Source organism: Brachyhypopomus gauderio, unplaced genomic scaffold (assembly GCF_052324685.1).
Source record: "Brachyhypopomus gauderio isolate BG-103 unplaced genomic scaffold, BGAUD_0.2 sc313, whole genome shotgun sequence".
NCBI lineage: Eukaryota > Metazoa > Chordata > Actinopteri > Gymnotiformes > Hypopomidae > Brachyhypopomus > Brachyhypopomus gauderio.
Window position 1 is genome coordinate 87,764 of NW_027507134.1, and position 15,680 is coordinate 103,443.

At 41.8% G+C, this 15,680-nt stretch overlaps 12 non-coding genes across 12 annotated transcripts; all 12 read right to left on the minus strand.

The window, feature by feature from the left end:
* Window positions 1-600: 600 nt before the first annotated feature.
* On the minus strand, window positions 601-673 carry trnar-ccu (transfer RNA arginine (anticodon CCU)). Its single transcript has one exon. It is a non-coding gene; the product is annotated as a tRNA-Arg (tRNA).
* Window positions 674-1,651: 978 nt separating this feature from the next.
* On the minus strand, window positions 1,652-1,724 carry trnar-ccu (transfer RNA arginine (anticodon CCU)). Its single transcript has one exon. It is a non-coding gene; the product is annotated as a tRNA-Arg (tRNA).
* A 4,140-nt stretch (window positions 1,725-5,864) lies between these two features.
* trnar-ccu (transfer RNA arginine (anticodon CCU)) lies at window positions 5,865-5,937 on the minus strand. The gene has a single exon. It is a non-coding gene; the product is annotated as a tRNA-Arg (tRNA).
* A 978-nt stretch (window positions 5,938-6,915) lies between these two features.
* Window positions 6,916-6,988, minus strand: trnar-ccu (transfer RNA arginine (anticodon CCU)). Its single transcript has one exon. It is a non-coding gene; the product is annotated as a tRNA-Arg (tRNA).
* Window positions 6,989-7,966: 978 nt separating this feature from the next.
* trnar-ccu (transfer RNA arginine (anticodon CCU)) lies at window positions 7,967-8,039 on the minus strand. Its single transcript has one exon. It is a non-coding gene; the product is annotated as a tRNA-Arg (tRNA).
* A 978-nt stretch (window positions 8,040-9,017) lies between these two features.
* Window positions 9,018-9,090, minus strand: trnar-ccu (transfer RNA arginine (anticodon CCU)). Its single transcript has one exon. It is a non-coding gene; the product is annotated as a tRNA-Arg (tRNA).
* Window positions 9,091-10,068: 978 nt separating this feature from the next.
* trnar-ccu (transfer RNA arginine (anticodon CCU)) lies at window positions 10,069-10,141 on the minus strand. Its single transcript has one exon. It is a non-coding gene; the product is annotated as a tRNA-Arg (tRNA).
* A 978-nt stretch (window positions 10,142-11,119) lies between these two features.
* trnar-ccu (transfer RNA arginine (anticodon CCU)) lies at window positions 11,120-11,192 on the minus strand. Its single transcript has one exon. It is a non-coding gene; the product is annotated as a tRNA-Arg (tRNA).
* A 978-nt stretch (window positions 11,193-12,170) lies between these two features.
* trnar-ccu (transfer RNA arginine (anticodon CCU)) lies at window positions 12,171-12,243 on the minus strand. Its single transcript has one exon. It is a non-coding gene; the product is annotated as a tRNA-Arg (tRNA).
* Window positions 12,244-13,221: 978 nt separating this feature from the next.
* On the minus strand, window positions 13,222-13,294 carry trnar-ccu (transfer RNA arginine (anticodon CCU)). The gene has a single exon. It is a non-coding gene; the product is annotated as a tRNA-Arg (tRNA).
* A 979-nt stretch (window positions 13,295-14,273) lies between these two features.
* trnar-ccu (transfer RNA arginine (anticodon CCU)) lies at window positions 14,274-14,346 on the minus strand. Its single transcript has one exon. It is a non-coding gene; the product is annotated as a tRNA-Arg (tRNA).
* A 979-nt stretch (window positions 14,347-15,325) lies between these two features.
* On the minus strand, window positions 15,326-15,398 carry trnar-ccu (transfer RNA arginine (anticodon CCU)). The gene has a single exon. It is a non-coding gene; the product is annotated as a tRNA-Arg (tRNA).
* Window positions 15,399-15,680: the final 282 nt, after the last annotated feature.

Here is a 15,680-nt window from a genome sequence, read left to right on the forward strand (position 1 = left end):
TTGGCCAAATGTGTAGAAGTCTGGAGGTCCTGGAGAAGATTCAGCAAGAGATCTTTGATAAGATAGGCCAGTGTAACACATCTCTCGACATTACCCCTTGTCATCACGCCATCTGTTGTCAGCAAATCAACCTCATGGCTCAAGGGAATTAGCAGATCTTTTGTACAAGCATATGAACATATCAACTTGGCAAACATGCTTTTAAGTTTTGAAATTTCCAGGTCTACTTCTAAACATCTTGTCGAGCACCATTTTCATTCACTTTCTTGAAAGGCACTTACATTTTTTACAACACAAGCTTGAATTTGTAGGTTATTTTGAGTGTCTATTGGGATTTGCTAGAGTGAAGCATGAAGTGCCTTGAAGAGTTTCATTAAATTAAAACATTGAAAGAAATGCTATAGAGTGAATTCACCCTGTCTTTAGAGGCTTTCTATCAATTTTTGACTCACACCCCTCTGACATTGAAAGGTGTGCTATTTTTGGACTAAAGGAATGCTTTTTTAGGACTAAAGGTGACTTAGCAGAGGATGGTTTCGATCCATCGACCTCTGGGTTATGGGCCCAGCACGCTTCCGCTGCGCCACTCTGCTTTCCCAGCACCCCAGATGGGACTCGAACCCACAATCCCTGGCTTAGGAGGCCAGTGCCTTATCCATTAGGCCACTGGGGCTCTTGCTAAAGCTTGCGGATGTCCAGTACCCACGATGAACGCAACCTATACTTCTGGAATATATCAGAGGGCTCTGTTCTCAGTACAGTCTGTTCTAGTCAGACACCTGAGAGACAGAAAAATGAAAAGTCAGTACAATGCTTCAACTCAATTTTGTTTCTGTACTGCTTTGTGCAAACACGACCATAGCTGAAGGGAATTAGCAGATCTTTTGTCATTTCAATCATTATAAATTTCAGTTTCCCTTTCACCCACTGAGCAGGGGACTTAGCAGATCTTTTGTATTTTCAATCTTTCTGGATTTCAGTTTCCCTTTCACCCAATCTTTGATATCCAGTGACATTTGAAAAATCCACACGTTGTTCCGCGTCCATTCTTTTGGCCAAATATGTAGAAGTCTGGAGGTCCTGGAGAAGATTCAGCAAGAGATCTTTGATAAGATAGGCCAGTGTAACACATCTCTCGACATTACCCCTTGTCATCACGCCATCTGTTGTCAGCAAATCAACCTCATGGCTCAAGGGAATTAGCAGATCTTTTGTACAAGCATATGAACATATCAACTTGGCAAACATGCTTTTAAGTTTTGAAATTTCCAGGTCTACTTCTAAACATCTTGTCGAGCACCATTTTCATTCACTTTCTTGAAAGGCACTTACATTTTTTACAACACAAGCTTGAATTTGTAGGTTATTTTGAGTGTCTATTGGGATTTGCTAGAGTGAAGCATGAAGTGCCTTGAAGAGTTTCATTAAATTAAAACATTGAAAGAAATGCTATAGAGTGAATTCACCCTGTCTTTAGAGGCTTTCTATCAATTTTTGACTCACACCCCTCTGACATTGAAAGGTGTGCTATTTTTGGACTAAAGGAATGCTTTTTTAGGACTAAAGGTGACTTAGCAGAGGATGGTTTCGATCCATCGACCTCTGGGTTATGGGCCCAGCACGCTTCCGCTGCGCCACTCTGCTTTCCCAGCACCCCAGATGGGACTCGAACCCACAATCCCTGGCTTAGGAAGCCAGTGCCTTATCCATTAGGCCACTGGGGCTCTTGCTAAAGCTTGCGGATGTCCAGTACCCACGATGAACGCAACCTATACTTCTGGAATATATCAGAGGGCTCTGTTCTCAGTACAGTCTGTTCTAGTCAGACACCTGAGAGACAGAAAAATGAAAAGTCAGTACAATGCTTCAACTCAATTTTGTTTCTGTACTGCTTTGTGCAAACACGACCATAGCTGAAGGGAATTAGCAGATCTTTTGTCATTTCAATCATTATAAATTTCAGTTTCCCTTTCACCCACTGAGCAGGGGACTTAGCAGATCTTTTGTATTTTCAATCTTTCTGGATTTCAGTTTCCCTTTCACCCAATCTTTGATATCCAGTGACATTTGAAAAATCCACACGTTGTTCCGCGTCCATTCTTTTGGCCAAATATGTAGGAGAAGTCTGGAGGTCCTGGAGAAGATTTAGCAAGAGATCTTTGATAAGATAGGCCAGTGTAACACATCTCTCGACATTACCCCTTGTCATCACGCCATCTGTTGTCAGCAAATCAACCTCATGGCTCAAGGGAATTGGCAGATCTTTTGTACAAGCATATGAACATATCAGCTTGGCAAACATGCTTTTAAGTTTTGAAATTTCCAGGTCTACTTCTAAACATCTTGTCGAGCACCATTTTCATTCACTTTCTTGAAAGGGACTTACATTTTTTACAACACAAGCTTGAATTTGTAGGTTATTTTGAGTGTCTATTGGGATTTGCTAGAGTGAAGCATGAAGTGCCTTGAAGAGTTTCATTAAATTAAAACATTGAAAGAAATGCTATAGAGTGAATTCACCCTGTCTTTAGAGGCTTTCTATCAATTTTTGACTCACACCCCTCTGACATTGAAAGGTGTGCTATTTTTGGACTAAAGGAATGCTTTTTTAGGACTAAAGCTGACTTAGCAGAGGATGGTTTCGATCCATCGACCTCTGGGTTATGGGCCCAGTACGCTTCCGCTGCGCCACTCTGCTTTCCCAACACCTCAGATGGGACTCGAACCCACAATGCCTGGCTTAGGAGGCCAGTGCCTTATCCATTAGGCCACTGGGGCTCTTGCTAAAGCTTGCGGATGTCCAGTACCCACGATGAACGCAACCTATACTTCTGGAATATATCAGAGGGCTCTGTTCTCAGTACAGTCTGTTCTAGTCAGACACCTGAGAGACAGAAAAATGAAAAGTCAGTACAATGCTTCAACTCAATTTTGTTTCTGTACTGCTTTGTGCAAACACGACCATAGCTGAAGGGAATTAGCAGATCTTTTGTCATTTCAATCATTATGAATTTCAGTTTCCCTTTCACCCACTGAGCAGGGGACTTAGCAGATCTTTTGTATTTTCAATCTTTCTGGATTTCAGTTTCCCTTTCACCCAATCTTTGATATCCAGTGACATTTGAAAAATCCACACGTTGTTCCGCGTCCATTCTTTTGGCCAAATATGTAGGAGAAGTCTGGAGGTCCTGGAGAAGATTTAGCAAGAGATCTTTGATAAGATAGGCCAGTGTAACACATCTCTCGACATTACCCCTTGTCATCACGCCATCTGTTGTCAGCAAATCAACCTCATGGCTCAAGGGAATTGGCAGATCTTTTGTACAAGCATATGAACATATCAACTTGGCAAACATGCTTTTAAGTTTTGAAATTTCCAGGTCTACTTCTAAACATCTTGTCGAGCACCATTTTCATTCACTTTCTTGAAAGGGACTTAAATTTTTTACAACACAAGCTTGAATTTGTAGGTTATTTTGAGTGTCTATTGGGATTTGCTAGAGTGAAGCATGAAGTGCCTTGAAGAGTTTCATTAAATTAAAACATTGAAAGAAATGCTATAGAGTGAATTCACCCTGTCTTTAGAGGCTTTCTATCAATTTTTGACTCACACCCCTCTGACATTGAAAGGTGTGCTATTTTTGGACTAAAGGAATGCTTTTTTAGGACTAAAGCTGACTTAACAGAGGATGGTTTCGATCCATCGACCTCTGGGTTATGGGCCCAGCACGCTTCCGCTGCGCCACTCTGCTTTCCCAGCACCCCTGATGGGACTCGAACCCACAATCCCTGGCTTAGGAGGCCAGTGCTTTATCCATTAGGCCACTGGGGCTCTTGCTAAAGCTTGCGGATGTCCAGTACCCACGATGAACGCAACCTATACTTCTGGAATATATCAGAGGGCTCTGTTCTCAGTACAGTCTGTTCTAGTCAGACACCTGAGAGACAGAAAAATGAAAAGTCAGTACAATGCTTCAACTCAATTTTGTTTCTGTACTGCTTTGTGCAAACACGACCATAGCTGAAGGGAATTAGCAGATTTTTTGTCATTTCAATCATTATGAATTTCAGTTTCCCTTTCACCCACTGAGCAGGGGACTTAGCAGATCTTTTGTATTTTCAATCTTTCTGGATTTCAGTTTCCCTTTCACCCAATCTTTGACATCCAGTGACATTTGAAAAATCCACACGTTGTCCCGCGTCACCTCTTTTGGCCAAATATGTAGAAGTCTGGAGGTCCTGGAGAAGATTCAGCAAGAGATCTTTGATAAGATAGGCCAATGTAACACATCTCTCGACATTACCCCTTGTCATCACGCCATCTGTTGTCAGCAAATCAACCTCATGGCTCAAGGGAATTGGCAGATCTTTTGTACAAGCATATGAACATATCAGCTTGGCAAACATGCTTTTAAGTTTTGAAATTTCCAGGTCTACTTCTAAACATCTTGTCGAGCACCATTTTCATTCACTTTCTTGAAAGGGACTTAAATTTTTTACAACACAAGCTTGAATTTGTAGGTTATTTTGAGTGTCTATTGGGATTTGCTAGAGTGAAGCATGAAGTGCCTTGAAGAGTTTCATTAAATTAAAACATTGAAAGAAATGCTATAGAGTGAATTCACCCTGTCTTTAGAGGCTTTCTATCAATTTTTGACTCACACCCCTCTGACATTGAAAGGTGTGCTATTTTTGGACTAAAGGAATGCTTTTTTAGGACTAAAGCTGACTTAGCAGAGGATGGTTTCGATCCATCGACCTCTGGGTTATGGGCCCAGCACGCTTCCGCTGCGCCACTCTGCTTTCCCAGCACCCCTGATGGGACTCGAACCCACAATCCCTGGCTTAGGAGGCCAGTGCTTTATCCATTAGGCCACTGGGGCTCTTGCTAAAGCTTGCGGATGTCCAGTACCCACGATGAACGCAACCTATACTTCTGGAATATATCAGAGGGTTCTGTTCTCAGTACAATCTGTTCTAGTCAGACACCTGAGAGACAGAAAAATGAAAAGTCAGTACAATGCTTCAACTCAATTTTGTTTCTGTACTGCTTTGTGCAAACACGACCATAGCTGAAGGGAATTAGCAGATCTTTTGTCATTTCAATCATTATGAATTTCAGTTTCCCTTTCACCCACTGAGCAGGGGACTTAGCAGATCTTTTGTATTTTCAATCTTTCTGGATTTCAGTTTCCCTTTCACCCAATCTTTGATATCCAGTGACATTTGAAAAATCCACACGTTGTTCCGCGTCCATTCTTTTGGCCAAATATGTAGGAGAAGTCTGGAGGTCCTGGAGAAGATTCAGCAAGAGATCTTTGATAAGATAGGCCAGTGTAACACATCTCTCGACATTACCCCTTGTCATCACGCCATCTGTTGTCAGCAAATCAACCTCATGGCTCAAGGGAATTAGCAGATCTTTTGTACAAGCATATGAACATATCAACTTGGCAAACATGCTTTTAAGTTTTGAAATTTCCAGGTCTACTTCTAAACATCTTGTCGAGCACCATTTTCATTCACTTTCTTGAAAGGCACTTACATTTTTTACAACACAAGCTTGAATTTGTAGGTTATTTTGAGTGTCTATTGGGATTTGCTAGAGTGAAGCATGAAGTGCCTTGAAGAGTTTCATTAAATTAAAACATTGAAAGAAATGCTATAGAGTGAATTCACCCTGTCTTTAGAGGCTTTCTATCAATTTTTGACTCACACCCCTCTGACATTGAAAGGTGTGCTATTTTTGGACTAAAGGAATGCTTTTTTAGGACTAAAGGTGACTTAGCAGAGGATGGTTTCGATCCATCGACCTCTGGGTTATGGGCCCAGCACGCTTCCGCTGCGCCACTCTGCTTTCCCAGCACCCCAGATGGGACTCGAACCCACAATCCCTGGCTTAGGAGGCCAGTGCCTTATCCATTAGGCCACTGGGGCTCTTGCTAAAGCTTGCGGATGTCCAGTACCCACGATGAACGCAACCTATACTTCTGGAATATATCAGAGGGCTCTGTTCTCAGTACAGTCTGTTCTAGTCAGACACCTGAGAGACAGAAAAATGAAAAGTCAGTACAATGCTTCAACTCAATTTTGTTTCTGTACTGCTTTGTGCAAACACGACCATAGCTGAAGGGAATTAGCAGATCTTTTGTCATTTCAATCATTATGAATTTCAGTTTCCCTTTCACCCACTGAGCAGGGGACTTAGCAGATCTTTTGTATTTTCAATCTTTCTGGATTTCAGTTTCCCTTTCACCCAATCTTTGATATCCAGTGACATTTGAAAAATCCACACGTTGTTCCGCGTCCATTCTTTTGGCCAAATATGTAGAAGTCTGGAGGTCCTGGAGAAGATTCAGCAAGAGATCTTTGATAAGATAGGCCAGTGTAACACATCTCTCGACATTACCCCTTGTCATCACGCCATCTGTTGTCAGCAAATCAACCTCATGGCTCAAGGGAATTAGCAGATCTTTTGTACAAGCATATGAACATATCAACTTGGCAAACATGCTTTTAAGTTTTGAAATTTCCAGGTCTACTTCTAAACATCTTGTCGAGCACCATTTTCATTCACTTTCTTGAAAGGCACTTACATTTTTTACAACACAAGCTTGAATTTGTAGGTTATTTTGAGTGTCTATTGGGATTTGCTAGAGTGAAGCATGAAGTGCCTTGAAGAGTTTCATTAAATTAAAACATTGAAAGAAATGCTATAGAGTGAATTCACCCTGTCTTTAGAGGCTTTCTATCAATTTTTGACTCACACCCCTCTGACATTGAAAGGTGTGCTATTTTTGGACTAAAGGAATGCTTTTTTAGGACTAAAGGTGACTTAGCAGAGGATGGTTTCGATCCATCGACCTCTGGGTTATGGGCCCAGCACGCTTCCGCTGCGCCACTCTGCTTTCCCAGCACCCCAGATGGGACTCGAACCCACAATCCCTGGCTTAGGAGGCCAGTGCCTTATCCATTAGGCCACTGGGGCTCTTGCTAAAGCTTGCGGATGTCCAGTACCCACGATGAACGCAACCTATACTTCTGGAATATATCAGAGGGCTCTGTTCTCAGTACAGTCTGTTCTAGTCAGACACCTGAGAGACAGAAAAATGAAAAGTCAGTACAATGCTTCAACTCAATTTTGTTTCTGTACTGCTTTGTGCAAACACGACCATAGCTGAAGGGAATTAGCAGATCTTTTGTCATTTCAATCATTATGAATTTCAGTTTCCCTTTCACCCACTGAGCAGGGGACTTAGCAGATCTTTTGTATTTTCAATCTTTCTGGATTTCAGTTTCCCTTTCACCCAATCTTTGATATCCAGTGACATTTGAAAAATCCACACGTTGTTCCGCGTCCATTCTTTTGGCCAAATATGTAGAAGTCTGGAGGTCCTGGAGAAGATTCAGCAAGAGATCTTTGATAAGATAGGCCAGTGTAACACATCTCTCGACATTACCCCTTGTCATCACGCCATCTGTTGTCAGCAAATCAACCTCATGGCTCAAGGGAATTAGCAGATCTTTTGTACAAGCATATGAACATATCAACTTGGCAAACATGCTTTTAAGTTTTGAAATTTCCAGGTCTACTTCTAAACATCTTGTCGAGCACCATTTTCATTCACTTTCTTGAAAGGCACTTACATTTTTTACAACACAAGCTTGAATTTGTAGGTTATTTTGAGTGTCTATTGGGATTTGCTAGAGTGAAGCATGAAGTGCCTTGAAGAGTTTCATTAAATTAAAACATTGAAAGAAATGCTATAGAGTGAATTCACCCTGTCTTTAGAGGCTTTCTATCAATTTTTGACTCACACCCCTCTGACATTGAAAGGTGTGCTATTTTTGGACTAAAGGAATGCTTTTTTAGGACTAAAGGTGACTTAGCAGAGGATGGTTTCGATCCATCGACCTCTGGGTTATGGGCCCAGCACGCTTCCGCTGCGCCACTCTGCTTTCCCAGCACCCCAGATGGGACTCGAACCCACAATCCCTGGCTTAGGAGGCCAGTGCCTTATCCATTAGGCCACTGGGGCTCTTGCTAAAGCTTGCGGATGTCCAGTACCCACGATGAACGCAACCTATACTTCTGGAATATATCAGAGGGCTCTGTTCTCAGTACAGTCTGTTCTAGTCAGACACCTGAGAGACAGAAAAATGAAAAGTCAGTACAATGCTTCAACTCAATTTTGTTTCTGTACTGCTTTGTGCAAACACGACCATAGCTGAAGGGAATTAGCAGATCTTTTGTCATTTCAATCATTATAAATTTCAGTTTCCCTTTCACCCACTGAGCAGGGGACTTAGCAGATCTTTTGTATTTTCAATCTTTCTGGATTTCAGTTTCCCTTTCACCCAATCTTTGATATCCAGTGACATTTGAAAAATCCACACGTTGTTCCGCGTCCATTCTTTTGGCCAAATATGTAGAAGTCTGGAGGTCCTGGAGAAGATTCAGCAAGAGATCTTTGATAAGATAGGCCAGTGTAACACATCTCTCGACATTACCCCTTGTCATCACGCCATCTGTTGTCAGCAAATCAACCTCATGGCTCAAGGGAATTAGCAGATCTTTTGTACAAGCATATGAACATATCAACTTGGCAAACATGCTTTTAAGTTTTGAAATTTCCAGGTCTACTTCTAAACATCTTGTCGAGCACCATTTTCATTCACTTTCTTGAAAGGCACTTACATTTTTTACAACACAAGCTTGAATTTGTAGGTTATTTTGAGTGTCTATTGGGATTTGCTAGAGTGAAGCATGAAGTGCCTTGAAGAGTTTCATTAAATTAAAACATTGAAAGAAATGCTATAGAGTGAATTCACCCTGTCTTTAGAGGCTTTCTATCAATTTTTGACTCACACCCCTCTGACATTGAAAGGTGTGCTATTTTTGGACTAAAGGAATGCTTTTTTAGGACTAAAGGTGACTTAGCAGAGGATGGTTTCGATCCATCGACCTCTGGGTTATGGGCCCAGCACGCTTCCGCTGCGCCACTCTGCTTTCCCAGCACCCCAGATGGGACTCGAACCCACAATCCCTGGCTTAGGAGGCCAGTGCCTTATCCATTAGGCCACTGGGGCTCTTGCTAAAGCTTGCGGATGTCCAGTACCCACGATGAACGCAACCTATACTTCTGGAATATATCAGAGGGCTCTGTTCTCAGTACAGTCTGTTCTAGTCAGACACCTGAGAGACAGAAAAATGAAAAGTCAGTACAATGCTTCAACTCAATTTTGTTTCTGTACTGCTTTGTGCAAACACGACCATAGCTGAAGGGAATTAGCAGATCTTTTGTCATTTCAATCATTATGAATTTCAGTTTCCCTTTCACCCACTGAGCAGGGGACTTAGCAGATCTTTTGTATTTTCAATCTTTCTGGATTTCAGTTTCCCTTTCACCCAATCTTTGATATCCAGTGACATTTGAAAAATCCACACGTTGTTCCGCGTCCATTCTTTTGGCCAAATATGTAGAAGTCTGGAGGTCCTGGAGAAGATTCAGCAAGAGATCTTTGATAAGATAGGCCAGTGTAACACATCTCTCGACATTACCCCTTGTCATCACGCCATCTGTTGTCAGCAAATCAACCTCATGGCTCAAGGGAATTAGCAGATCTTTTGTACAAGCATATGACCATATCAACTTGGCAAACATGCTTTTAAGTTTTGAAATTTCCAGGTCTACTTCTAAACATCTTGTCGAGCACCATTTTCATTCACTTTCTTGAAAGGCACTTACATTTTTTACAACACAAGCTTGAATTTGTAGGTTATTTTGAGTGTCTATTGGGATTTGCTAGAGTGAAGCATGAAGTGCCTTGAAGAGTTTCATTAAATTAAAACATTGAAAGAAATGCTATAGAGTGAATTCACCCTGTCTTTAGAGGCTTTCTATCAATTTTTGACTCACACCCCTCTGACATTGAAAGGTGTGCTATTTTTGGACTAAAGGAATGCTTTTTTAGGACTAAAGGTGACTTAGCAGAGGATGGTTTCGATCCATCGACCTCTGGGTTATGGGCCCAGCACGCTTCCGCTGCGCCACTCTGCTTTCCCAGCACCCCAGATGGGACTCGAACCCACAATCCCTGGCTTAGGAGGCCAGTGCCTTATCCATTAGGCCACTGGGGCTCTTGCTAAAGCTTGCGGATGTCCAGTACCCACGATGAACGCAACCTATACTTCTGGAATATATCAGAGGGCTCTGTTCTCAGTACAGTCTGTTCTAGTCAGACACCTGAGAGACAGAAAAATGAAAAGTCAGTACAATGCTTCAACTCAATTTTGTTTCTGTACTGCTTTGTGCAAACACGACCATAGCTGAAGGGAATTAGCAGATCTTTTGTCATTTCAATCATTATGAATTTCAGTTTCCCTTTCACCCACTGAGCAGGGGACTTAGCAGATCTTTTGTATTTTCAATCTTTCTGGATTTCAGTTTCCCTTTCACCCAATCTTTGATATCCAGTGACATTTGAAAAATCCACACGTTGTTCCGCGTCCATTCTTTTGGCCAAATATGTAGAAGTCTGGAGGTCCTGGAGAAGATTCAGCAAGAGATCTTTGATAAGATAGGCCAGTGTAACACATCTCTCGACATTACCCCTTGTCATCACGCCATCTGTTGTCAGCAAATCAACCTCATGGCTCAAGGGAATTAGCAGATCTTTTGTACAAGCATATGACCATATCAACTTGGCAAACATGCTTTTAAGTTTTGAAATTTCCAGGTCTACTTCTAAACATCTTGTCGAGCACCATTTTCATTCACTTTCTTGAAAGGCACTTACATTTTTTACAACACAAGCTTGAATTTGTAGGTTATTTTGAGTGTCTATTGGGATTTGCTAGAGTGAAGCATGAAGTGCCTTGAAGAGTTTCATTAAATTAAAACATTGAAAGAAATGCTATAGAGTGAATTCACCCTGTCTTTAGAGGCTTTCTATCAATTTTTGACTCACACCCCTCTGACATTGAAAGGTGTGCTATTTTTGGACTAAAGGAATGCTTTTTTAGGACTAAAGGTGACTTAGCAGAGGATGGTTTCGATCCATCGACCTCTGGGTTATGGGCCCAGCACGCTTCCGCTGCGCCACTCTGCTTTCCCAGCACCCCAGATGGGACTCGAACCCACAATCCCTGGCTTAGGAGGCCAGTGCCTTATCCATTAGGCCACTGGGGCTCTTGCTAAAGCTTGCGGATGTCCAGTACCCACGATGAACGCAACCTATACTTCTGGAATATATCAGAGGGCTCTGTTCTCAGTACAGTCTGTTCTAGTCAGACACCTGAGAGACAGAAAAATGAAAAGTCAGTACAATGCTTCAACTCAATTTTGTTTCTGTACTGCTTTGTGCAAACACGACCATAGCTGAAGGGAATTAGCAGATCTTTTGTCATTTCAATCATTATGAATTTCAGTTTCCCTTTCACCCACTGAGCAGGGGACTTAGCAGATCTTTTGTATTTTCAATCTTTCTGGATTTCAGTTTCCCTTTCACCCAATCTTTGATATCCAGTGACATTTGAAAAATCCACACGTTGTTCCGCGTCCATTCTTTTGGCCAAATATGTAGAAGTCTGGAGGTCCTGGAGAAGATTCAGCAAGAGATCTTTGATAAGATAGGCCAGTGTAACACATCTCTCGACATTACCCCTTGTCATCACGCCATCTGTTGTCAGCAAATCAACCTCATGGCTCAAGGGAATTAGCAGATCTTTTGTACAAGCATATGACCATATCAACTTGGCAAACATGCTTTTAAGTTTTGAAATTTCCAGGTCTACTTCTAAACATCTTGTCGAGCACCATTTTCATTCACTTTCTTGAAAGGCACTTACATTTTTTACAACACAAGCTTGAATTTGTAGGTTATTTTGAGTGTCTATTGGGATTTGCTAGAGTGAAGCATGAAGTGCCTTGAAGAGTTTCATTAAATTAAAACATTGAAAGAAATGCTATAGAGTGAATTCACCCTGTCTTTAGAGGCTTTCTATCAATTTTTGACTCACACCCCTCTGACATTGAAAGGTGTGCTATTTTTGGACTAAAGGAATGCTTTTTTAGGACTAAAGGTGACTTAGCAGAGGATGGTTTCGATCCATCGACCTCTGGGTTATGGGCCCAGCACGCTTCCGCTGCGCCACTCTGCTTTCCCAGCACCCCAGATGGGACTCGAACCCACAATCCCTGGCTTAGGAGGCCAGTGCCTTATCCATTAGGCCACTGGGGCTCTTGCTAAAGCTTGCGGATGTCCAGTACCCACGATGAACGCAACCTATACTTCTGGAATATATCAGAGGGCTCTGTTCTCAGTACAGTCTGTTCTAGTCAGACACCTGAGAGACAGAAAAATGAAAAGTCAGTACAATGCTTCAACTCAATTTTGTTTCTGTACTGCTTTGTGCAAACACGACCATAGCTGAAGGGAATTAGCAGATCTTTTGTCATTTCAATCATTATGAATTTCAGTTTCCCTTTCACCCACTGAGCAGGGGACTTAGCAGATCTTTTGTATTTTCAATCTTTCTGGATTTCAGTTTCCCTTTCACCCAATCTTTGATATCCAGTGACATTTGAAAAATCCACACGTTGTTCCGCGTCCATTCTTTTGGCCAAATATGTAGAAGTCTGGAGGTCCTGGAGAAGATTCAGCAAGAGATCTTTGATAAGATAGGCCAGTGTAACACATCTCTCGACATTACCCCTTGTCATCACGCCATCTGTTGTCAGCAAATCAACCTCATGGCTCAAGGGAATTAGCAGATCTTTTGTACAAGCATATGAACATATCAACTTGGCAAACATGCTTTTAAGTTTTGAAATTTCCAGGTCTACTTCTAAACATCTTGTCGAGCACCATTTTCATTCACTTTCTTGAAAGGCACTTACATTTTTTACAACACAAGCTTGAATTTGTAGGTTATTTTGAGTGTCTATTGGGATTTGCTAGAGTGAAGCATGAAGTGCCTTGAAGAGTTTCATTAAATTAAAACATTGAAAGAAATGCTATAGAGTGAATTCACCCTGTCTTTAGAGGCTTTCTATCAATTTTTGACTCACACCCCTCTGACATTGAAAGGTGTGCTATTTTTGGACTAAAGGAATGCTTTTTTAGGACTAAAGGTGACTTAGCAGAGGATGGTTTCGATCCATCGACCTCTGGGTTATGGGCCCAGCACGCTTCCGCTGCGCCACTCTGCTTTCCCAGCACCCCAGATGGGACTCGAACCCACAATCCCTGGCTTAGGAGGCCAGTGCCTTATCCATTAGGCCACTGGGGCTCTTGCTAAAGCTTGCGGATGTCCAGTACCCACGATGAACGCAACCTATACTTCTGGAATATATCAGAGGGCTCTGTTCTCAGTACAGTCTGTTCTAGTCAGACACCTGAGAGACAGAAAAATGAAAAGTCAGTACAATGCTTCAACTCAATTTTGTTTCTGTACTGCTTTGTGCAAACACGACCATAGCTGAAGGGAATTAGCAGATCTTTTGTCATTTCAATCATTATGAATTTCAGTTTCCCTTTCACCCACTGAGCAGGGGACTTAGCAGATCTTTTGTATTTTCAATCTTTCTGGATTTCAGTTTCCCTTTCACCCAATCTTTGATATCCAGTGACATTTGAAAAATCCACACGTTGTTCCGCGTCCATTCCTTTTGGCCAAATATGTAGAAGTCTGGAGGTCCTGGAGAAGATTCAGCAAGAGATCTTTGATAAGATAGGCCAGTGTAACACATCTCTCGACATTACCCCTTGTCATCACGCCATCTGTTGTCAGCAAATCAACCTCATGGCTCAAGGGAATTAGCAGATCTTTTGTACAAGCATATGAACATATCAACTTGGCAAACATGCTTTTAAGTTTTGAAATTTCCAGGTCTACTTCTAAACATCTTGTCGAGCACCATTTTCATTCACTTTCTTGAAAGGCACTTACATTTTTTACAACACAAGCTTGAATTTGTAGGTTATTTTGAGTGTCTATTGGGATTTGCTAGAGTGAAGCATGAAGTGCCTTGAAGAGTTTCATTAAATTAAAACATTGAAAGAAATGCTATAGAGTGAATTCACCCTGTCTTTAGAGGCTTTCTATCAATTTTTGACTCACACCCCTCTGACATTGAAAGGTGTGCTATTTTTGGACTAAAGGAATGCTTTTTTAGGACTAAAGGTGACTTAGCAGAGGATGGTTTCAATCCATCGACCTCTGGGTTATGGGCCCAGCACGCTTCCGCTGCGCCACTCTGCTTTCCCAGCACCCCAGATGGGACTCGAACCCACAATCCCTGGCTTAGGAGGCCAGTGCCTTATCCATTAGGCCACTGGGGCTCTTGCTAAAGCTTGCGGATGTCCAGTACCCACGATGAACGCAACCTATACTTCTGGAATATATCAGAGGGCTCTGTTCTCAGTACAGTCTGTTCTAGTCAGACACCTGAGAGACAGAAAAATGAAAAGTCAGTACAATGCTTCAACTCAATTTTGTTTCTGTACTGCTTTGTGCAAACACGACCATAGCTGAAGGGAATTAGCAGATCTTTTGTCATTTCAATCATTATAAATTTCAGTTTCCCTTTCACCCACTGAGCAGGGGACTTAGCAGATCTTTTGTATTTTCAATCTTTCTGGATTTCAGTTTCCCTTTCACCCAATCTTTGATATCCAGTGACATTTGAAAAATCCACACGTTGTTCCGCGTCCATTCTTTTGGCCAAATATGTAGAAGTCTGGAGGTCCTGGAGAAGATTCAGCAAGAGATCTTTGATAAGATAGGCCAGTGTAACACATCTCTCGACATTACCCCTTGTCATCACGCCATCTGTTGTCAGCAAATCAACCTCATGGCTCAAGGGAATTAGCAGATCTTTTGTACAAGCATATGAACATATCAACTTGGCAAACATGCTTTTAAGTTTTGAAATTTCCAGGTCTACTTCTAAACATCTTGTCGAGCACCATTTTCATTCACTTTCTTGAAAGGCACTTACATTTTTTACAACACAAGCTTGAATTTGTAGGTTATTTTGAGTGTCTATTGGGATTTGCTAGAGTGAAGCATGAAGTGCCTTGAAGAGTTTCATTAAATTAAAACATTGAAAGAAATGCTATAGAGTGAATTCACCCTGTCTTTAGAGGCTTTCTATCAATTTTTGACTCACACCCCTCTGACATTGAAAGGTGTGCTATTTTTGGACTAAAGGAATGCTTTTTTAGGACTAAAGGTGACTTAGCAGAGGATGGTTTCGATCCATCGACCTCTGGGTTATGGGCCCAGCACGCTTCCGCTGCGCCACTCTGCTTTCCCAGCAACCCCAGATGGGACTCGAACCCACAATCCCTGGCTTAGGAGGCCAGTGCCTTATCCATTAGGCCACTGGGGCTCTTGCTAAAGCTTGCGGATGTCCAGTACCCACGATGAACGCAACCTATACTTCTGGAATATATCAGAGGGCTCTGTTCTCAGTACAGTCTGTTCTAGTCAGACACCTGAGAGACAGAAAAATGAAAAGTCAGTACAATGCTTCAACTCAATTTTGTTTCTGTACTGCTTTGTGCAAACACGACCATAGCTGAAGGGAATTAGCAGATCTTTTGTCATTTCAATCATTATAAATTTCAGTTTCCCTTTCACCCACTGAGCAGGGGACTTAGCAGATCTTTTG